Here is a 23,134-nt window from a genome sequence, read left to right as displayed (position 1 = left end):
ACAGAAAGTTTCTGAGCCCTGTCCTTCCTCCTTCCGTAAAACTGTTTGAGTGGCTGCAGGCTCTGCACATTTCGTGTCGTATTGACTGTGGTGGGTCAAACAATGTTTGGTTTTATGGAAGTTCCTCACCAGCACACCCATGCAAGACTGCCTCCTGTTATTTTTATGAAACTAAAATTCCTGTTGTTTTTGTGAAACTCTCGGATTTCAACTAGGTGGATAATTGTATGCTCAAAGACTAGCAATTTCTATGATCAGACAAATACAAGAGGAAGTGAGCTAAAAGGGTCATATGTCCTAAATACCATGATACTTGGAAGAGCCAAACTTTGATTAGCTGAGATTTTTTCTAAATGGTTAGCATGATGACCCGATTAGCTTTTGTGAGGAAAAGTAAACTTAGCAGACCAAATACAAATCTACTGAAAGGGGAAAGAGAATTAGCAGATCTTGCTAAATTTGCCGTGAAAAAAAGAAAATGAGAGAAATTGAAAAATATTAAAGAAATACAACTCGCTAGACCAAATAACATGAGACCATATAAATTATAAGGCTGACCTTAATGAACAAATCACAGAATCTTATTTTATTTCTGAAGACATGCATTCTTTGGAATGTCTTGAGTGTGGATCTTGAATCTGCCAGACTTCTTGCTCCATCTTAAAGCAAGTTGTTACATTTCCAGTTTCTCTGTAGCTACTTTTATTTAGCTCAAACAAGTATTTAGTACATCTTTTATATAGGTGGGGGTTTTTTTGGGGGGTGGGGTGGGTGGGTGGGGGTTTGTGTGCTGTATAACACACACTGCTTTCTTTTAGGAAAGCTTGCCCATCAAGAAAAAAAAAAGACTGAAGTTTTCTGTGAGATAAACTGGCCCAATCTGGGGACAGAAACCTGTCATACTGGTGCTAATGGGTTTGGGATTGCCAGGCATAGGTGTGGTAGGAAGCAGAGGTGGAGTGCCTGTTTTTGCTATGACTCAGCCATCTCTTGGAGCCCCACCCCATACCTATTGACTTTGACACCTCAGCATTTCACTGTTGCAACACTTTACAACTTGAAAAGCTAAGTATTGAAAATGTTGCTGCCTGTTTGCGTCTGTGGAAGACAGCATCCCTTTGCAGCTAAGTCACAAAACCTGTCTGCCAGATACTTTAAGGTGAGATTTTCCTGAATGCAGTGGAGCTGACCCATTTACACTGGAAAAGAGCTTGGTCCAGCAATACCTTGCCCCAGTTCAGCAGCCCAGATGGTTTTGCCTCTACTCTGCCAGCTGGCTTCTTCTGTCACTGTAGCCCCTGCCCCAGAGCGTTTTTCACCACCTGTGAGTCAGTTTAGAGATAAAATACTGGCCATTTTTCTCTTCAGCAGTATCTAAAGCCAACTGGATGGCTTTCACTTCTGCAAGCTGACTCAATTTAAGTTTTCCTTCAGCAGTTTCTGCAACTTGTTTTGTAGGACTCCGTACAGCAGCTTTCTACCCTTGGCATTTTCCCACAGTATGACAGGATCCATCTGCAAACAGGGCATACTGCTTTGTGGTTTTCGTAATTTATTTTACAGTGGGGCTTCTTCAACATGTGTTACCTTCTTTGACAACACTGAAGTTTCAGCCCTCTGCCTGGTCCATGACCAGTCATGGCAGGATTCCTGGACAGTCAAGGTTTCCTGTTTGAACTTGTTGCATTACCAGGGCAGCCCATTTAGTACATGTAGCATCAGTTGCTCGATGAGTAGAGGGGACCCTCTTTGAACATCCACCCCAGCACAGGCAACTGAGGGGCCAAAAGGAATTGTGCTGCAGTACCAACTATTTCTGAAGTGGCTCAAATTCCTCCATGTGCTGCTAATGCTTCTTTTTCAGTTGGAGGATAATGGAATTCAGATCTCCAGCTCCAAAGCCCTAGAGGTTGACTTTGAGTCTCTCCAGGTGCTTTCTGCCAGAGGCTCCAGGTGGGGCTGTTATCCCTGGCTGAGATGTAAAGCACATTTTTCACATCTTGTCCTGTGTGGACTAGCCCAAATGCTGCATTAACTGTCTCCTGTTTAGTTTGTTCAAAGGCTCAGGGACCCATTCAAAGTCCTTCTTCTTCCAGGTCACTCAATAAAGAAGGCTTATGATCAGACTATAACCTGGAATATACCTTCTCCAAAACCACACATCTAAGAAAGCTTATGTTTCTTTGTCTTAGTAGAGATATAGTTATTTTATTGATCACATCTACTGGGAGATGATGATGCCCATCTTGCCATCTTATTTCTAAAAACTGGATCACCTGTGCATGTCCTTTGACCTTGCTTTGCTTTATAGCAACACCACCTTTCAAAAGAATCTGGATTATTCTTCTCTCCTTCTCAAATGCTTTCTGCATGGTATTGCCCCACAAGTGATCTCACCAATGTACTATAGGTGTTGGCAAGCACCACCCTGTTCCAGTGCAGTCTGTAGCAGTCCACGGCAGATGGTAGGGCTGTGTTTCTACCCCTGGGGCAGTCGATTCCAGGTGTACTGGATGCCCCTCCACATGAAAGCAAACCATGGCCTGCACTCTGCTGTCAAAGGGGTCAAGAAAAATCCATTAGTGGTACCACTGGCTGCATACTGTTTGATGGCCTTTGACTCCAGTTCATATGGGAGTTCTTGCATGTCTTGCATGGCAGCACTCAGTGGCAATGTGGCTTTGTTCAGGCCACAGTAGTCCACTGTTAGCTTCCACTCTCTGTTAGATTTTTGCACTGATATATGGGACTATTAAAGGGCGAATGAGTCTTACTGGTCACTCCTTGGCTCTCCAGTTGTTTGATCAGCTTATGGATGGGAACCAGGGAGTCTCCACTGGTATGGTATTGTCACTGGTGCACTGTCATGGTAGCAATATCTACTTGCTGTTCTTTAACTTGCAGCAGCCCCACAACAAATGGATCCTCTGAGAGACCAGGCAAGATAGACAGCTGTTTAATCTTCTCCATACTCAAGCTGGCTATACCAAAAGCTCACCGGTATCTTTTTGGGTCCTTGAAGTACACTCTGCTGAGGTAGCCTATGCCAAGGATACATGGAGCCTTCAGACCAGTCACAAGAGGATGCTTTTGCCACTCATTCCCAGTTAGGGTTACCTCAGCCTCCAACACAGAGAGTTCTTGGAATCCCCCCATCACTCCAGAAATGCAGGTGTATTCTGCCCCTTCGTAATCTGATGGTATTAGAGTAAACTGTGCACCAGTGTCCACTGGAGCTTTATACTCCTGTGGGGCTGATGTTCCAGGCCATCGAACCCAGACAGCCCAGAAAACTCAGCTGTCCCTTTCCTCCACCTGGCTGAAGGCAGGGCCCTACTATTTGTGGCTGGAGTCTTCATTACTTGATTTTTGTAACTGAAAAACAGAAGTCCCTTCATCAGGGTCAAAAGTATGATCAGCCCTTCTGCTTTGCCCAACAGACACTGTAGCAGTAATTTTCCTGGATGCCTTTTGGCCGTTGTTTTTCCTTGCAGAATCTGTACATGAGCTTCTAGTCTCTGGATGGGTTCACCATCCCATTTTCCCATGTCCTCCCCCTGGTGATGCAGGAAGAACCACAGGGTTGCAAGTGCTGTAGGCCACCAGTACCCTCTCCCTTGGACAGAAAATGTCTGGCTTAATAGCTGAGACACTGGTTGGTGTGGGTGAGGAAGACCTATTCTTATTAGACTGCTGGGACAACTTTTGGGTCGGTTCCTTCACAGCTGAGATGCAGGCCCACAGGGAGGAAACAAGATTATCTTTGTATTCTTGGAGTTACCTGGCCAATGCATTCGTAGCTGGTGCCTCCATATCTGTCCAGATCGTCATTGTCAGGGTGCCGACATATGACATAGGTGCACCTTGTATCAAATTTTGCCACATGCACGGGGTGCACCAGATTTCGTCTGGGTCTTTGGACGCCTGATTGTTACCCAGGTTGTTATAGATCTCCTCCGCCACAGCTAATTCTCTCAGATACTGGATACTTCCCTCAACGGTGGTCCATTTGCTTTGGGAATTTGCAGGTTCTTCCTTGAAGGGATACTGGTCCTTCACGCTTGACAGGAGTCACCGCCAAAGACTGAGGACTCCTGCCCTTTTTCCAATCCCTTTGTCAATGGCCTTATCTTTAGGAAGGGATCCCAGCTGCCAGGCTTCCTTACCCTCTAATTCCTGACTGTTGGCCTTGATATCCCAGCATTGGAGTCACTAGCTGAGAATTTGTTTGCCTTGTTGACTGCTAAAATCTTTTCGTGTATCTCACAGGTCACTTAGGGATAGGAATTGGGTGCTTTCTGTCTCATTTATGATCTCAGACTCTTGCTTCCTCTGTTCTGTGACTGCTCTGTGGCAGAACAGTCTACCCCTTCTGGTTCTTTCTCCTGTTCCCTGTTAGGAGAAGCGTCTTCATCCCTTACTAAATGAGTTGACTTCTGATTCCGTAGGTTTTTTTAATTGTAGGGGTGACTGGTACAGTTTCTGGTTTAGCCACAGTGTCTGTTGGTATGTTTTCAGATCCAGAGACCCTCTTTTCTTCTTGAGGGCACTGCATAATATCGAGTAGAGTTTGGTAGGTGCTGGCCAGGCCCCAGCACGCTGCAGTAAGTTGTACCTCCTTGAAATAACCAGGGATTTATTGCCCCCCCGACCCCCCCCCCCCCCCCCCCCAAGTATGCTATCACTTCATCAGAATCCTGCACTTGTTTGGGAGTGAAGTTCCAGACCACCAGAGGTGAGAAAAACAGAAGTTTTCTAGATATCTGCCCATATTTTCCCACATGCCTTGCCACCCATGACCACCCTGCCGCAGGGCCTGGGTCATATTCTCAAATAGCTTGTTAATCTTAGAAAAAGCCAGAACAGTATTCCTAAGAAGTACCAGTAGAAGTATTTTAACTGCCTAAGGATGTTCAAAATACTGATAAGCTATTATAACGAAGGAGAAAACATCAAAGAAGAAGGTGGTGAAGGTGCCATTCTGTATTTGCTCCCCAAAAATCCCCTCAGAGCAAGAAGTGCTGTTGTTAATTGTCTCCATCAGATGGTACCTGAAGTAATGTACAGTACAGTAATGGCTTCAGCACAGTCCAAATAACCAGGCTGATCTTGAGGCCAGTGTTTTGATAATAGATCTCCCATGCAAAACACCACTAAGCACTACAGAGCACAGCAAAATGCAAAAGCCAACACCAATCTGCAACATGGACAGCAAAAAAAAAAGACCATGGCACAGATCAGATAAACTAATATAGGGAACAGATGAATCGGTATCATGATCCACAGCTGTTAACAGATATAAATCTCTTCTAACACACTCTGGTCAAATTTCTGTTATTATCTCAAACCCTTTGTGTCCCACGTTGGGTACCGAAAAGGACTGTTGTGATTTAACCCCAGCCAGCACCTAAGCACCACGCAGCTGCTCACTCACTCCTTGCCCCCAGTGGGATGGGGAGAGAATCAGAAGGGTAGAAGTGAGAAAAATCATGGGTTGAGATAAAAACAGGTTAATAATTAGAAATAAATAATGATAGTAATAGTAAGGAAAAGAGGGACAGGGACAAGGGGAATAAAGCAAGCGAGAGAAAAATAGAACCCAAGAAAAGACAAGCGATGCAAATGAAAACTGCTCACCACCAATCCACCAATGTTCAGCCCATCCCTAAGGAACGCCCCCCCCGCCCCAGTAACCTTCAGTTTTATTGCTGAGCATGACGTCACATGGTACGGAATATCCCTTTGCTCAGCTGGGGTCAGCTGTCCTGGCTGTGTCCCCTGCCAACTGCTTGTGCTCCCCCAGCCTGCTGGCTGGTGGGGAGGGGTGAGGAGCAGAACAGCCCTGGCTCTGTGTAAGCGCTGCTCAGCGACAATGGAAACGTCCCTGCGTTACTAACACTGTTCCTAGCACAAATGCAAAACATAGCCCCACACTAGCTACTATGAAGAAATTTAACTCTATTCCAGCCAAAACCAGTACACCCAGTCAAAATCCTGGATGTTCACAATTCTTTGACCGAGCTGCTCAAACATGGATTTATTAGTGGGGAGCCACCTAATGAAAATTTCCAGATGTTAAAAATGAAGTGATTCAGAACTAGCCAGAGAGGGCATAATGCGAAGGAGGCCTTATATCGGTTATACCTTTACGTCTGGGAGCCTACTGGGGAAATGCACGCAAAGCCTACCAGAAGCTGCACCTTGACACGGAGGAAGAGCAGGACGAAATCCTAAGTGTTTCAGAAGATCGAAACCCACGGTTGCTGCAAAGCTTATACATTTCAGCTTGATTTCTGCTCACTAGATGGCAGCAGATTCAAAAGAATTGTTGGAAAATCGCAACCTGCCCGTGAAAAGAGCGTTTAAAGACATGGTCATGCAGTGAAGTAAAGGTGTGATTGTAAAACGTGATACAAAATTTAGTCTGGGTAAGGAAAACCCCGGGGGGTGGGGGCCAGGGGGGCAGTACAGGCTCCAGCCTGGTCGGACAAGTAGAGTCTTCTGCCACAATTTCCACAGAGCTTGTGCTTTGCTTGCCCTCCCAGGCTGGGGGTTCTGTCGTTCCGCAGGCTCACCAGGTTAAAGCTAGCGTGCCTCCCTGTGCCACATCCGAGCGCTCATTCTCTGTGTCAGTAGCATCTAAGAGAATATGTTAGAATTAAGTTCCCACTCTGTGAAAGACTTTCTTGTTGTAACGTACTTTCACCTGAATACTTCCTTTGCCCTGAAGCACAGGGGCTGTAAAGGAGAGGCAAGTAAAATATATTTAGCTAACCATCATAATTACCTTAAAAAACTCTAGATGACCACCATACTTGATCTTTTCCTGAGGATGGATTAAATTGTCTCAGGTATGCAACATGCCTAACCTGTTACGAAATTGGTAACTTGAGAAATAAAGGGGAAAATTTCATAAATGGAAACGGTAACACCTTCTGCTGGCATGGATGGAGTTGGAAGAGATGTCTGTCCAGGGATGTGGATCTGTAAACTTCATTACAGTTCCCAAAGGTCTGTCAAAACCATTGTCACAAGAATCACAGAATGGCTGAGGCTGGGAAGGACCTCTTGAGATCTTTTTTACTGTGAAGGTGGTCAAAGTCTGGCACAGGTGGCCCAGAGAGGCTACAGCATCTCCATCCTTCAGGATACTCAAAATCCAACTGCACTTGCTGCAGGTGATCATGCTTGAGAGAGGTGTGGAGACTAGGTGATCTCAAGAGGTCCTTCCCAGCCTCAGCCATTCTGTGATTCTTGTGACAATGGTTTTGACAGACCTTTGGGAACTGTAATGAAGTTTACAGATCCACATCCCTGGACAGACATCTCTTCCAACTCCATCCATGCCAGCAGAAGGTGTTACCGTTTCCATTTATGAAATTTTCCCCTTTATTTCTCAAGTTACCAATTTCGTAACAGGTTAGGCATGTTGCATACCTGAGACAATTTAATCCATCCTCAGGAAAAGATCAAGTATGGTGGTCATCTAGAGTTTTTTAAGGTAATTATGATGGTTAGCTAAATATATTTTACTTGCCTCTCCTTTACAGCCCCTGTGCTTCAGGGCAAAGGAAGTATTCAGGTGAAAGTACGTTACAACAAGAAAGTCTTTCACAGAGTGGGAACTTAATTCTAACATATTCTCTTAGATGCTACTGACACAGAGAATGAGCGCTCGGATGTGGCACAGGGAGGCACGCTAGCTTTAACCTGGTGAGCCTGCGGAACGACAGAACCCCCAGCCTGGGAGGGCAAGCAAAGCACAAGCTCTGTGGAAATTGTGGCAGAAGACTCTACTTGTCCGACCAGGCTGGAGCCTGTACTGCCCCCCTGGCCCCCACCCCCCGGGGTTTTCCTTACCCAGACTAAATTTTGTATCACGTTTTACAATCACACCTTTACTTCACTGCATGACCATGTCTTTAAACGCTCTTTTCACGGGCAGGTTGCGATTTTCCAACAATTCTTTTGAATCTGCTGCCATCTAGTGAGCAGAAATCAAGCTGAAATGTATAAGCTTTGCAGCAACCGTGGGTTTCGATCTTCTGAAACACTTAGGATTTCGTCCTGCTCTTCCTCCGTGTCAAGGTGCAGCTTCTGGTAGGCTTTGCGTGCATTTCCCCAGTAGGCTCCCAGACGTAAAGGTATAACCGATATAAGGCCTCCTTCGCATTATGCCCTCTCTGGCTAGTTCTGAATCACTTCATTTTTAACATCTGGAAATTTTCATTAGGTGGCTCCCCACTAATAAATCCATGTTTGAGCAGCTCGGTCAAAGAATTGTGAACATCCAGGATTTTGACTGGGTGTACTGGTTTTGGCTGGAATAGAGTTAAATTTCTTCATAGTAGCTAGTGTGGGGCTATGTTTTGCATTTGTGCTAGGAACAGTGTTAGTAACGCAGGGACGTTTCCATTGTCGCTGAGCAGCGCTTACACAGAGCCAGGGCTGTTCTGCTCCTCACCCCTCCCCACCAGCCAGCAGGCTGGGGGAGCACAAGCAGTTGGCAGGGGACACAGCCAGGACAGCTGACCCCAGCTGAGCAAAGGGATATTCCGTACCATGTGACGTCATGCTCAGCAATAAAACTGAAGGTTACTGGGGCGGGGGGGGCGTTCCTTAGGGATGGGCTGAACATTGGTGGATTGGTGGTGAGCAGTTTTCATTTGCATCGCTTGTCTTTTCTTGGGTTCTATTTTTCTCTCGCTTGCTTTATTCCCCTTGTCCCTGTCCCTCTTTTCCTTACTATTACTATCATTATTTATTTCTAATTATTAACCTGTTTTTATCTCAACCCATGATTTTTCTCACTTCTACCCTTCTGATTCTCTCCCCATCCCACTGGGGGCAAGGAGTGAGTGAGCAGCTGCGTGGTGCTTAGGTGCTGGCTGGGGTTAAATCACAACAGTCCTTTTCGGTACCCAACGTGGGACACAAAGGGTTTGAGATAATAACAGAAATTTGACCAGAGTGTGTTAGAAGAGATTTATATCTGTTAACAGCTGTGGATCATGATACCGATTCATCTGTTCCCTATATTAGTTTATCTGATCTGTGCCATGGTCTTTTTTTTTGCTGTCCATGTTGCAGATTGGTGTTGGCTTTTGCATTTTGCTGTGCTCTGTAGTGCTTAGTGGTGTTTTGCATGGGAGATCTATTATCAAAACACTGGCCTCAAGATCAGCCTGGTTATTTGGACTGTGCTGAAGCCATTACTGTACTGTACATTACTTCAGGTACCATCTGATGGAGACAATTAACAACAGCACTTCTTGCTCTGAGGGGATTTTTGGGGAGCAAATACAGAATGGCACCTTCACCACCTTCTTCTTTGATGTTTTCTCCTTCGTTACAATAGCTTATCAGTATTTTGAACATCCTTAGGCAGTTAAAATACTTCTACTGGTACTTCTTAGGAATACTGTTCTGGCTTTTTCTAAGATTAACAAGCTATTTGAGAATATGACCCAGGCCCTGCGGCAGGGTGGTCATGGGTGGCAAGGCATGTGGGAAAATATGGGCAGATATCGAGAAAACTTCTGGTTTTCTCACCTCTGGTGGTCTGGAACTTCACTCCCAAACAAGTGCAGGATTCTGATGAAGTGATAGCATACTTGGGGGAGGGGGGGGGGGGTCGGGGGGGCAATAAATCCCTGGTTATTTCAAGGAGGTACAACTTACTGCAGCGTGCTGGGGCCTGGCCAGCACCTACCAAACTCTACTCGATATTATGCAGTGCCCTCAAGAAGAAAAGAGGGTCTCTGGATCTGAAAACATACCAACAGACACTGTGGCTAAACCAGAAACTGTACCAGTCACCCCTACAATTAAAAAAACCTACGGAATCAGAAGTCAACTCATTTAGTAAGGGATGAAGACGCTTCTCCTAACAGGGAACAGGAGAAAGAACCAGAAGGGGTAGACTGTTCTGCCACAGAGCAGTCACAGAACAGAGGAAGCAAGAGTCTGAGATCATAAATGAGACAGAAAGCGCCCAATTCCTATCCCTAAGTGACCTGTGAGATACACGAAAAGATTTTAGCAGTCAACAAGGCAAACAAATTCTCAGCTAGTGACTCCAATGCTGGGATATCAAGGCCAACAGTCAGGAATTAGAGGGTAAGGAAGCCTGGCAGCTGGGATCCCTTCCTAAAGATAAGGCCATTGACAAAGGGATTGGAAAAAGGGCAGGAGTCCTCAGTCTTTGGCGGTGACTCCTGTCAAGCGTGAAGGACCAGTATCCCTTCAAGGAAGAACCTGCAAATTCCCAAAGCAAATGGACCACCGTTGAGGGAAGTATCCAGTATCTGAGAGAATTAGCTGTGGCGGAGGAGATCTATAACAACCTGGGTAACAATCAGGCGTCCAAAGACCCAGACGAAATCTGGTGCACCCCGTGCATGTGGCAAAATTTGATACAAGGTGCACCTATGTCATATGTCGGCACCCTGACAATGACGATCTGGACAGATATGGAGGCACCAGCTACGAATGCATTGGCCAGGTAACTCCAAGAATACAAAGATAATCTTGTTTCCTCCCTGTGGGCCTGCATCTCAGCTGTGAAGGAACCGACCCAAAAGTTGTCCCAGCAGTCTGATAAGAATAGGTCTTCCTCACCCACACCAACCAGTGTCTCAGCTATTAAGCCAGACATTTTCTGTCCAAGGGAGAGGGTACTGGTGGCCTACAGCACTTGCAACCCTGTGGTTCTTCCTGCATCACCAGGGGGAGGACATGGGAAAATGGGATGGTGAACCCATCCAGAGACTAGAAGCTCATGTACTTATACATGCTAATGCGATGAAGCCTGGAGCCTTCTCTTCTGCAGCTGAACAGTCCCAGCTTGCTCACCCTTTTCTTGTATGAAAGATGCTGCAGTCCCCTCATCACCTTTGTGACTCTTTGTAGGACTTGCTCCAGTATGCCCGTGTCTGTTTTGTTTTGGGAAGCTCAGAACTGGGCTTAGCATGACAGATATGTCTCACCAGTGCTGAGTAGAGGGGAACGACCACCTCCCTTAACCTGCTGCCAGTGGTCTTCCCAGAATGCTGCTGCCTTTCTTTGCTGCAAGGGCACACTGCTGGCTCATGGTCAATTCGGTGTGCACAGACCCCACGTCCCGTCTCTGCAGAGCTGCTTTTCAGCCAGTTCAGCACCCAGTGTGTAATTGTGCCTGTCTTTGTTCCTCCCCAGGGGTAGGACTTGGCATTTCCATTTGTTGAACTTCATGAGGTTCCTCTGGGACAAGTTTTCCAGCCTGTCCACGATATGTCTTCTAGCATATCAGTCTCTCCTCCCAGTTTTGTACTGTCTGCAGACTTTGTGACACTGTGTTCTGTGGACACTGGACACTGTGTCCAGGTCATTCATGAAGATGTTGAACAGCAGCAGCCCCAGTATCAGCCCTTGGGGCACATCACTAGGACCTGGCCTCCAACTGAACTTTGTGCTACTGATCACAACCTGAAAGCTAGAAGGTGAGAGCCAGCTATGCAGGCAAATCCGCCTAGCAGAAGCTTCCATGGCCAACCTGTGGTGCAATGTGGATGGCGAAATGGGTCACGTGCTAGTACAGCCTGCAGACGTTCCCCACGTGAACTAAATGACTGACAAAGGGAATTTCTAACCTGTAGGACTATGTTTATAACAAGGCTTCTGCTGGCATAAGCAGAATATGTGATTTTTCCATGGCACTGTGAAGTGTAAACGAGGCTTACTGTGTGAAGGGGTAATGAAGCCTGGTTGTGACGCTGCCTCATGGCAGACATTCCAGGATATGTGCTCACCCCATAAAACAGATGTCTCCTACTCTCAGAGCAACCAAGGGATTTTGGCAAGATTGCTGATGTTACGGAAAATATTAAGCAATAATCCCTTCCATCAACCTAATTCCCAGTTCCTCAGCTAGCTAAAAATGTTGTAAGTCTTTTATTGTGGTGGATAGTTTTACAACCCCCACATGTTTTTGAGTTCCCAGGTTAACGGATTTTTTGAACATTATAATAAATTAGAGGTAAAGAACATGACAAGTTGCTCATTGTAAGAATTTCTTGTTGTAAAAAGTATATAGATAGTATTGACTTCCCTAATTTACTGTTTATAAGAAGCATTACTTTGTAAAAAGAATTAAATTAAATACTTCCATTTAATACAGCCTATGTATGCACAAGTAGATGTACATATATGTGTGCATATGTGATTATGCAAATATGAGGGGTCAGATACTCAGTTCATTTGAACTGACATATGTCTATTGACTTCAAAAATAGAAAATAACCACAATTCAGGAAACAGTATGTACCAAAGGTCCTTTTACACCAAGATTTTCTCAAGATGATTGCCTGTAACAACTGGCCTGTAAAATTCAGTGTTGTTTACTCTGTGTAGTCAGAAGTACTGATCTTCCTCCAGTTCAGCTCCTCCTGAATTCAGTGGTGGTGCTTAGTATCTCTAAAAATCAGGCTGGCTGTGTAAGATCCATGTGTTACTCTTAGGTGTTTAAAATGAAAATGTTTGCTTACAGTTTAAAGTAAAATTTTGTTATGGCTGTGGTTTTGTACTATGGGTTGTTGTAAGAAGCTACAGGCAGATGAAGAGGAATAAGGCTTTGTAATATTGCTCATTTTGGTGGGAGTTTCCCATGTTCTCGCTCAAAAAAACACAAAGCAGGACAAGACCCAGAAAATTATTCATCTGTGAACAGCACCACGTAGCAGCACAGCTTAGGTACAGGTGAACAGAACTGTGTTGGAAGTGGTCCCTGTGGGCTCACACGAGGACCTGCCTTTTGTCCTGTGGCACCAGACACTGTGGCAGGACAGACAGCGCGTCCTCTGTGCCCCTGCAGCAGCTCCTGCCCCTAGCAGCTCTGGATAGACAGGGAAGGACAAAGGACAGGCTTTCTGCTGTAAGCATGTTTGAGGTTGGATGCTGGATGCCCTTTGTGTGCCTGAGGGGCATGTGGGGGATTTTCAGGTGTCCATTGGGAAGAAGTACTGTGTCTCTGCTGAGGCTGTCAGATACCTGAAAATCTAATGTAGATGTTCCAAGTCCTCAAAATCTCCCCAGAAAAGATTTCAGGCTGGAAAAGAGGACATTGCTGAAAAAATCAAGGAACAGCTCTGTTTGTAGGTAACAAAAAGGAATAAAGAGGACTACTGAATAAGGTAACTTTTTTTGGACTAGTTTTCCCTTGCAAGTCTATGTGTTCTTAAGAGGGCACCTGACATGAGGAAATGCGGCTTTAGCTCCAGTGAACTTTAACGACACAGTGCTGGCATTTAGGAAATTGTTAGTGTTGTTATGGAGTGTTTTTCCAAGCAGTGGAGACACATTATCTCTATGTGGAAAAGATTTACCTTCCTCCTAAAGGAAGCAGGACAGCAATTATACATAAAAGACAAACAAATTCCACTGTGTTTTTTATATTCATATCAAAATATACTTCACAGAACATCCAGTATTAGAAATGTGTTGCATTATATTTTCACATGCATCAAGTTATTGTATTTAGGCAAGTTTAACAAGCCCCTTGCGTATATGAGGAATGTAGGAAGACGTAAATATTTCTGAAATGGGGAAACTAGGAAAGCGGACACTCGTAAGCCAAAAGCTTTAAGATTGTCTTTCTGTTGTTGGGTCATTAGATATGTGGATTAGGGGGGTATTTGGAAAGAAACAGTGAGGTTTTGCCTGGACATATTGATATATATAATTATTTCTAATTTCCAAGAAAGTGTGTAGGCAGTTTGGTTGCCAAAATTGGAGATGCAAGTTGTTACGCACAACACTGACAGTTTGTTTGATATTTGTACTAGTACATTTGCCCTTAGTCTGGAGCAAATCAGTTCTGCCTTAAACAGTTCCTTTGTGACACGTAGCAGTGAGCCAACATTACCAGTAAGCTCAGAGTGGTTTAAGGCTTCTGTGTAGCATAGGAAGAATTGAATTTTACTTCCCTGTGGGTGAGAGCAAGGTAGTTCCTTGAGGGCAGGAAAGTATGGTTTGCAGTTTCAGGGAACTGTTGGAGGGGGAAGGAGGGAGGAATAGCATTTCAGGAAAATTTTTTGAGGAATATGGCCAAAGCTGCCCAGAGTTATGTCTGGGAGAAGTAGGGGATCTGGGAGGCCGGCAGTGACAGGTACTCAGGTGGTAGGAAGGATATTAAGTTGTTAGCAAAGGTGAGCATGGTCGTGGGCAGTGCAGGCAGCTGGGTGATGGTGAAGGCAGGGCTGCAACAAGCAGCCTTTTTGTCTGGGGCGAGCCTCCCTCATTACCACATGCTCCTCCAAACCTGCATGTTCTTTATGTCTTCAGATGTTGCAGTGGTCTCTTTGCTCACCTGTTGCTTCATAGCTTTCTGACCCTTTCGTGCCTGCCGAGAATCTGCAGTAGTAGTGGGAGCAGCTGGAAGGAGGACACAACACTGCTTACGCTCCTCTGAAACACCTTGCCCACAAGACTTGATGGCACATGCCTTTCTTGTGTCATCTCTTGGTGCTTGGATGGAGACAGGTGCCAAAAGAAGGTTGCTGTTTTGGCCAAGACCACCCATTTTAAAGAATATTTTCTCACTCTTTCACCTTCCTCTTCTCTTCCCCAAATTTGCAACATCAAGCTACTGCCTACTTGGCTGAAGTTGTTCCTGAGGTTGTTAGCTTGTGAACAAGCTGAAGCTCAGAGGGAGTGGATAAGGTTGTTTATCGTATTTCAATTATTAACCAGGTTCCCACCAAACCCAAATTTATAATGACCCAAACAAACTTTACTTTGTAGTAATCCCAAAGGCTATGCTTTAGAAGAGTGCCTTCACAATCTTGAATATACAAATATACAATATATACAAATTTTGAATATACGACATCCTGAGTATACATCTATTAAAAGTCTTGAATGTACAATCTTGCATATATTTCTGGAAGTTATGTGAAACACAGTCATACCTTGATACACTTTATGCATGTTGGATTGTAACCTGCAGTAGTTTCATTAAGTTTGATACTGTGGAATTAAACATGTTTCAACATGAAAATGGAGTAGCACTATCCAGCTCTACTCAGTATTTCCCTGGAATTTCAGTAGTTGTAGTAACAATGAGAATGGGCTTGGACTAGTTGTCACACAGATTACCAGCATCTTTGCCCATCCTTTGTCTGTGCCAGGTCTGGCTGTATCTCTCTGGGAACATACATGTGTTCCCGTGTGTTGGTGTGTTTGGGATAATGCAAGGATGTGCTGATGACAGCAGCTTGTTCCTTCCAGACCACACGAGGGACCCAAAGACACGCACTGGTTTCTGGTAGCCCCTGTGAACTCGAAGGATCCGACTTGGGCTTTCAGAAAGTAGCTTGTTTTGTTTTAGTTTTCGTTTTCAGGACTTTTACTACGACTAACCTGTAAGCTTTCTGAGGGAAAGTCTGAGAAAGGCTGTTACAAAAAAGGCTGCTTTAGGTGACAGGTGATTTTAAAACAACTTTGTCATGGCTGCCTAGTGCACTTAGAAAGGCTGCGTGGCATCTAGACTGATAGTCATAAATTATATGAAGACATTAGGAGGAAAGCATCTGCACTCATGTATTATACTGTGTGGGTACATAAAAGAAAAATATTAAAGAAAATAAACATCTGGAATTTTTGTTTTATTAGTATTTTTGAACATTCAGGCGAGCAGAAAACTGCTGATGTGATAAGACAGTTCCATAAATAAGAGGAAAACCTTATTAAAAGTGAAGTTGTTCCATAACTATAATACAACTGAGACACACTGTATTATGAGTAGTAACTCCCTGTTCCTTCAATAGCTGTGCACCGCATGTGCAACCAGGGTACCTCTTCTGTGGCATGAAAAACATGTTTGGTATGGGCTGGTTTGGCCTGGAAAGAGCACCACTACCTCGATTTAGGCTGCGTCAGTTGCCTCATTAAGAAGTCCTGAAAAGTGATCTCAGATGCCTTCTCCTTTGGGACTGCTACCCTTCTCTGTCTTACACTGTGGTCAGGAGACAAGAGGCAGGGTTATGTGCACAGGGCTGACTTGTGGTGCCCATATACACTATTTTAGTCAATGTAAATAATAGCTATGTTTTCTGTTTTCCTGTTTACAAAAGTAATTTCCACAAGGAGGGTGAGGGGCACAGCCAGGGACTATTTCACTGCAGTGACAACTCCTTGTTCTGTAAATCTGTTCTGAAAATCTAATGCTAGTGAGTAGTGATGTGGCGGTTTGGCATCATTGCCAATGAAGGAATACTGTGATGCCATGCTGTATCTGGGTAGCACCCTCAGCCTGAGATCAAGCTGAATTACTACCACTAACAAACACATCCAATGTGTTCTTGGAGGAGGTGTTATCTATGATTTACTGATAGGGCAGGTGGGCCCAGGGATTGATTTCCTTGGGGTCAGGGAGTGAGTCAAGAGCAGGACCGAGAGCAGTCCCCTCTTGGCTGGATAGGAAAGGAAGTGGGTCTTCTCCACAGCCTCAGCCTTGTTCTCCTGTCACCCTCCAAGACCCCCCCTCCTTAGGCTCAGAGGCACTATAGATGCTTCAGGCATGCATCCACTGTGGAGGTACTGCAGGGACTTTTCTCTGTCCTGTACTTAGGAGAGGCAATGCCAAATTCTGCCTAACAAAGCCAATTCGTATTTTCACCGCTGTGCTGTACACAGGGAATCTACAGTATAAAGTGTGATGGTAGACTGACATTAAAGATGGTTCCCTTCCCTCTCTGCTTTTTCTGGCAACAGCTGAACATGCACCGACAACACACCTTCCATTACTAATATTTTGAAACTTAGAGCAGGAGAGTGCCTCAGACCGCAGCCTTATAACGTAATGAAGAATACGCACAGCTGCAGTAACAACCACATAATTATTTAATTAGTTTTTGACAGCTTCAAATTGCAGAGGCAAAGGAATGCATGAACCGCACATGGAAACCTGCCAGCAAAGGTTTTACACGTACACAGATGGTTTTAGCTATTGTAAGCGCAAAGCCAGGTTGCTGTACTATTACTGCAAAATCTAATAGCACATCATGCACTGCAGGAGTTATATCAGGGGAATAAAAATGGCATATGTAATTATTTCTTCTCCTTTATGTCATAGTGTTGCTTTTGTTGTATTTAACTTCCCATAAGTGAGCCCTGTGAGATCAAAGATGGGAATATTTTAGCACTAATTTAAGTAATCTGTAAAGTAACAGCTTCTTTGGGCTTTTGGAATAAGCAATTATAACACCACTAATTAACATTATATATCACTTTCTATCTCAAAGTCCTCTTATGGTTATGAATGAATCAATACCTCTGTTGGCAAGTTAAGTATTGGTTTTCTTTCTGAATTTTTATTCTGAAAAAAAGCAGGCTGAGTCTTGGAGAAGTGTAATAATTTGCCAGTCCACAGTGTGATTCAGGGACAAAAGAGACATTAAATTAAGGATTTCCTCAGTTTTTTTGACTCTGCGGAGAGCTAGAGCAAGAAACATCAAGACAGAAATGAAGGAAAAATAGCTGCCTGCAACAAAATGGATGAGGAGGGCACTAGCATTAGTCGCAATCTGTCTTTGGAAAACAGATTATTCCAAAGGGGAAGATAATAATTTAGAAGTGAAGTGAAGCCTAATGTACTGTAAATATTTGCTCGTCTGCTGCTGCAAAGTCAACACCCATCTCCCAAGTCACTCCAAAGTGTTTATAATTTCCATGTGTCACAGGCTCCATGATTTTATATTACAGGGGAAGTGATTTCTCCGGAGTGCACCTAATTAAGGCTAACAGTTAAAATAAAACATGAATTAATTCAAAACTTCTCTCCGTGCTCTAAATGAACACAAACATCTGAGGTTTAAAAAGTTAAGTCCCCCTTTTTTCCCCATAATTGTAGTTTTCATATTTTCCAGCCTTTGCTTTTTATGGTTCTGGCTGGGATAGGAAATGCTAAAAGCCCACAAGAAAAGGCTATTCCCATAGAGCTGTGTAAGATATTCACAACAAAAACCTAAACCATGTGGAACACATGTGGTTTCAAGTTTCACAAGAAAGTCAAAACCCAGACTCTGTTGAAGTTTGTAACACGGTTTGAATGAAACTGGGCCCATTTTCAAGAAAATCTGGTCAGATTCCTGGTTTGGAGTTGGAACCATCCAAAATTTACAGTGTGGAAGGTCTGAGAAGTCTTGGGGCCTGATCCCACTGATGCTTCGAGGGGGACTTGCTGTGGAAGGGTGGTGAGCGGAGGGGACCGCAGGACTGTGGTGCATAGCCGGTGTGAGAGAGCTGTGAAAACAAGCGCAGAGTTAGTGGGTCTCCTGATGTAAAGGACTGTAGTAAAGGAAGAGTTGTATGGAGGTCATGTGGCTCACATCCAGTGTGGGAGGTCTAGCACACCCCTCCGAGGTACCTTGCTATACCTTTTCATGTGTTCTCTGCACAAGTCTGAGAATAAAAGTTAGGTCACCCCAAATACTTCAGGACTGTATCCACCACTACATTCCATTTTGTAGGATTTATGTGGGTATTATTGCAGCCACAGGGAAAACAGAGCTTTATTTTACTTGCAGCGATCTCTCTGACTAAAGAAATGAAAGACTGTGAAGAAATTCTTAGCACCTGTGATGAAGCCATACACACAGAAATCTTTGAAAAAGCCAATTCCAGATTAGAATATTTGCTTCACTGTCCTGCAATAACCCACTGCAAATCAGCATCAGGAGGTACACACTTTTTTAAGAGCTGTATATAGGAAAGAGTCACTTGCTGATGCTGCAATAGCAGTCTCTAGAGATGCTATCAAAGTAAAAATTATGAGCTAAATTGTGGTATTGCAAAGATGAATATCTGAGCAGATTTTTTTCTTGTGTATTCCTAGAAACATCTTTAGCTGAGCTACTAAAACCACTGTAAATTATTGAAACTGAAAGGTTTCTCTATGGCTAATTGCTTTTAGCATTTCTGCCAATGCAAGCAATAAGAACAGGCTAGGAAACTTATTATCAAGGTTTAAATAATATGACTAGAATGGAATATTATGTTTATTAGACAGATTTATTTCTTGATCTCATACACATAAATACTAATACATTCTTTCACATATATTGCTATGTTTGGGAATATTTAACTGAGAAAATAAAAACTGTTTTCTTCTAACGCCAAAATTTAAGCAAAGAACAGAATGATGGCTTCTGAGTACATGGAAAAACAGCATATGTCTGTGTATGAGGTAAAAGCTCTGTACCAGACTAATGAATACTGAGTATAGTTTCCCTGTTTTCTCTGATGATATCTTGTATGTGCACTTCTGTGAGTTCAGCACAGTGAGGGCAATAGTCAGGCTCACAAGCGAAATTCAGTTCATTGCAGCTCCAGTTCTTCTATCTGCACTCACTTTGATTAAGCATAGGTCAGTCCTGTGCACGATAATTATTTATTACCCTCTCAGTACTACTTTTTTTTTTTTTTTTAATGCCTGTGTTTTGGCTTTAGATGACATTATAAAGTCCCTTTTGCTAGCAAGTCTTTTAATGCAGCATAGTTCTGCTCTGAATCTTAACAAATGTCCACAGTGTGCAACTTTTGTTATCCATGCCTGCTGGTTTTCCTTTTAATAAAAATACTAAAGGAAGCAGACACCATCATCCACCAACCTGCTTACCCAAGATCCAGTCTGACCATACATTCATCTTGTCCAGAATTAGCTGAAAATCTCCCAGATGACTGAGTTTTCACCACTTCCCTAAGTGACAAAAAAATGCCTTTGTGGTTTGTCATGATGCTGTTCTCTTGTTCAAAAAGAACTTGTGGGAAACACCCCTAAACCAGCCTTGTTTTCTTTTAACACCATCCGTTTTCCCTGGTGCCTCCAAGAAGCAAACAGCAGATGAGCTTTGGGGATGCTGAGACCACTACCAAGTTACTGCTGCTCTGCGCTTACAGTCTGCCTGCATCTGCTTCTAAGCTCTTTCTTTGGTTGCAAAGTCTTTCGGGTGGAGGCTGCAGGGGCAATGGTACCCCCACTGCAACAAGCTGCGAAGGAGCATCTACCACCTCATGGAGGTCCAGTCCAACGTCTCACTTCTCTTCACACCAGTCTGGCACAGGGGGCTGGTTCTGTGCTGGGCACTCACTGGGCCCACATCTGGTTGCAGAGTCCCTTAGCAGGTGATCACAGATACAACACCGGCACGAACAGAAAGTGCTGCAGGAGGAGGTTTTTATGGGGTGGAGGTTACTGGTAGGAATGAGAATTGCAATGCCCATGTGAGCTCTGCTAACAGGGATGGTAGCTTGAGAAAGCTGCAGTGTGAAAACTCCCTTTTGTGTAATCAACCTAAATGTGCTTAGAACAGAAACAGAAAATCTAAGAGATCCAATTTAGTTCACCATGGCAGAGTAGAAATGAAAAAATTCCATCTGTTCTGTTTCAGTACCAAAATCTATTTTATACTTATTCTGCAATATTTGTCAGCATAATTATAATAACTAGAGAAGATTCATTCAACAGGTGATTACAAAAATCAAGGAGTGGCATATTGTTTTTAAAAATCATATTTATTTGTAATGATTGCATTGCAGAATGGCAATATTTCTGTTTGGAAGGTTTCTTACCCAGTTCTAAGGCTCAGTTGTGCTGAATTGCTAGTATTTAACAATAAGATCAGTAGACCTTAAAAAACGGAGAGAAAAAGAGAGAAAGCAGAAGCTGCTATGGATACTGCCAAACCACTTCTCAGCTTTGTAAAATCAAGCAATGGGCGAGTTTCCCACCACAAAATCAGCATAAATACCTTTTGAAATTGCTTACATTTTTTTTTTGGCAGTTGCCACCCCAATGTTCTGATGGCACTTTGATAACTTATCAAAAAATCTTTAAATAAATTTTCTTTCAAAAGGAGATTTAAAAGTATTTTGTTGCTTGTTTGTGCAACATATCTTTTGTACTTCTTGATGTTGTATCAAAGGTCCTGGCATAGTGCTGGCATTCTCTTGCTTCTAGGAAGCCTGGTTCTGTCTCCTTTCCTCAGGTTGACTGGCATCTTACTCAACAAACAGCTTCATTCACTTCAGCAGCTTGGTGGAATTAAACATAGCACAATCTTACCTCTAACAATTAGTGTTTATTATGTTGTCTGTTCTTCCCCAATAAAAAAGAAATATCACTATTTCACAGATTTTTCCATTAGGAAGAATTGTATGGAGTTCCACATTTAATGTCATTCCACACTTGAAAACTATTTGCAGTACTTACTTTGGATTACAACTGAACAGCAAGTTTTGATTGAAAGAATGGTTGTGACCCAGTCATTAACTACCATATATGTCAATTTGAAATGATGGAAATAATTGCCATTGACAGTTTTACTTTGTAGAAACCTATTTTCCTCCCTTCAGAAACTTTTTTATCTTGGTTTACTGGGAAAAGCGAACAAACACAAGGAAATGCTTTCAAAATTATCAGCTTCAACAGAACACCAGTAATCACTTTGCATAATCCACATCTGGGCTCAATCCAGTTTTCTTAATTAGCTACAAATGCAATGTCTGCTGCTATGTCTCAAATTGTCACTGCATGTACCTATTAAAGTGGAAAATGAATTGGATTCTCAAATTAAAGACTATTACTTAGGTGGTTAAGTGGATTTAGAAACTGGCATTGCTTGTACTATAAATAGTACAAAGGTCACTATTTTTCAGCTCTTAGAACCAGGGCACTTCCATTTTGTGAAGATCACAATGGCTACATACCTTAGCAAACAGATGTTTAACCAGTCAGTAACCAGTAAATCATACACAGACACTCAGGCCTTCTATTTATCCTGTAAATACAAATATTATTTTAAAATAGTGAGTAACTGTAGGTTCTCTGAATCTGAGGTCCATGTGATTGCTTTTCGTGTTTCCCTAGTTAAGGCTGGATGTGGTATTCACATCCAACTAAAAGCCCATGCTGTGTTTACGTCAAAGTGCTCCAGTTAGCTGACCCACACTGTTCCAGAGGTGACAATGTTGTCCAAAGGATGGGAAGATCAAGCAGCTAACTTGCCCAGGAGTATCCCATTGCTCTTGAGATCTGGGGCAAAGGACACATGAAGTCATATATTTTGCCTGCACTGGGAAAAGAAAACAGGTCCTCCTCAAACTTCTAGAACTTGTTATGAAAGGAGAATGTGCCTTACTAAACATGCGAGTAGCATAGGAGTCGAGCAGGTAGGTGAAAAACTTCTTTCAGCCCTTTAGCGTTATCAGTTACATTTCTCATTATGTCATTCATGTATATATGTATATGTATGGCTTCAGGTTGCACCAGCAGAGGTTTATATTGGCTATTAGGAAAAATTCCTTCACTGAAAAGGTTGTCAAGCACTGGAACTGGCTTCCCAGGGAAGTGGTTGAGTCACCAACAATGCAGGTGTTTAGAAGACGCATAGACGTGGTGCTTAGGGACATTGTTTAGTGGTAGACTTGGCAGTGTTAGGTGTGTGGTTGGACTTGATGATCTTCAGGGTCTTTTCCAACCTAAATGATTCTATGATTCTATGACTGTATGCACCACTGTCCAGTCACAACATCCCATTTTTACCAATGGTCACCCAAACAAGAAATACGGGTGTTCCTTGGTGTCCTGTTGGCTGGAGAAGAATATTGAAGTGCAGCCCCATGTGCATAGGACCTTTGTTGTCAGCACTGCCATTGCCATCCCCAGTGCTCCCTTCACCAAGCTTTTGTCAAACCCTAGCTTTGAAAAGAGAAAAATTATCTGTTCTTGAAGATAATAATTTTTTTAAACTCAAAGCTGCAAGTGAAAACCCAAGAAAAACTTGAAATTATTTCCTGTCTCTGCCTCTGCTTTCTTTTTCCCCAAAGTTTTTCCACACTGATGCATTGTTAAAGGCATGATCCAACACTTAGTCAAGCCAACAGAAGCTTTTCCAAGGGCTTGAGCATATGACAGATTCATATCTAAATGGAAATGTAAAAATGGCTTTACAGCTGATTTTGCTACAGGAAAACAATGAAAAAGTATTTGGTACTTAGACCAAGAAACATGGTTGCTAGCTTTCACTCTGATTTCTAAATCCCTGGGAACAAATCTGGCAGGCCACTGTGCTCCTTCAGCTCCTGGCTATGACATGCA

At 43.3% G+C, this 23,134-nt stretch overlaps 1 long non-coding RNA gene across 1 annotated transcript in view; it reads left to right on the top strand.

The window, feature by feature from the left end:
- The first annotated feature begins 8,629 nt into the window (after positions 1-8,629).
- Positions 8,630-23,134, top strand: part of LOC130143125 (uncharacterized) — a 101,951-nt gene continuing 87,446 nt past the window's right edge. The window contains exon 1 of the long non-coding RNA XR_008819649.1: positions 8,630-8,651. This is a non-coding gene — a long non-coding RNA (uncharacterized LOC130143125). The remainder of the gene's footprint in view (positions 8,652-23,134) is intronic.

This window comes from Falco biarmicus, chromosome Z (assembly GCF_023638135.1).
Source record: "Falco biarmicus isolate bFalBia1 chromosome Z, bFalBia1.pri, whole genome shotgun sequence".
NCBI lineage: Eukaryota > Metazoa > Chordata > Aves > Falconiformes > Falconidae > Falco > Falco biarmicus.
This window is presented reverse-complemented; position numbering and strand designations above follow the sequence as displayed.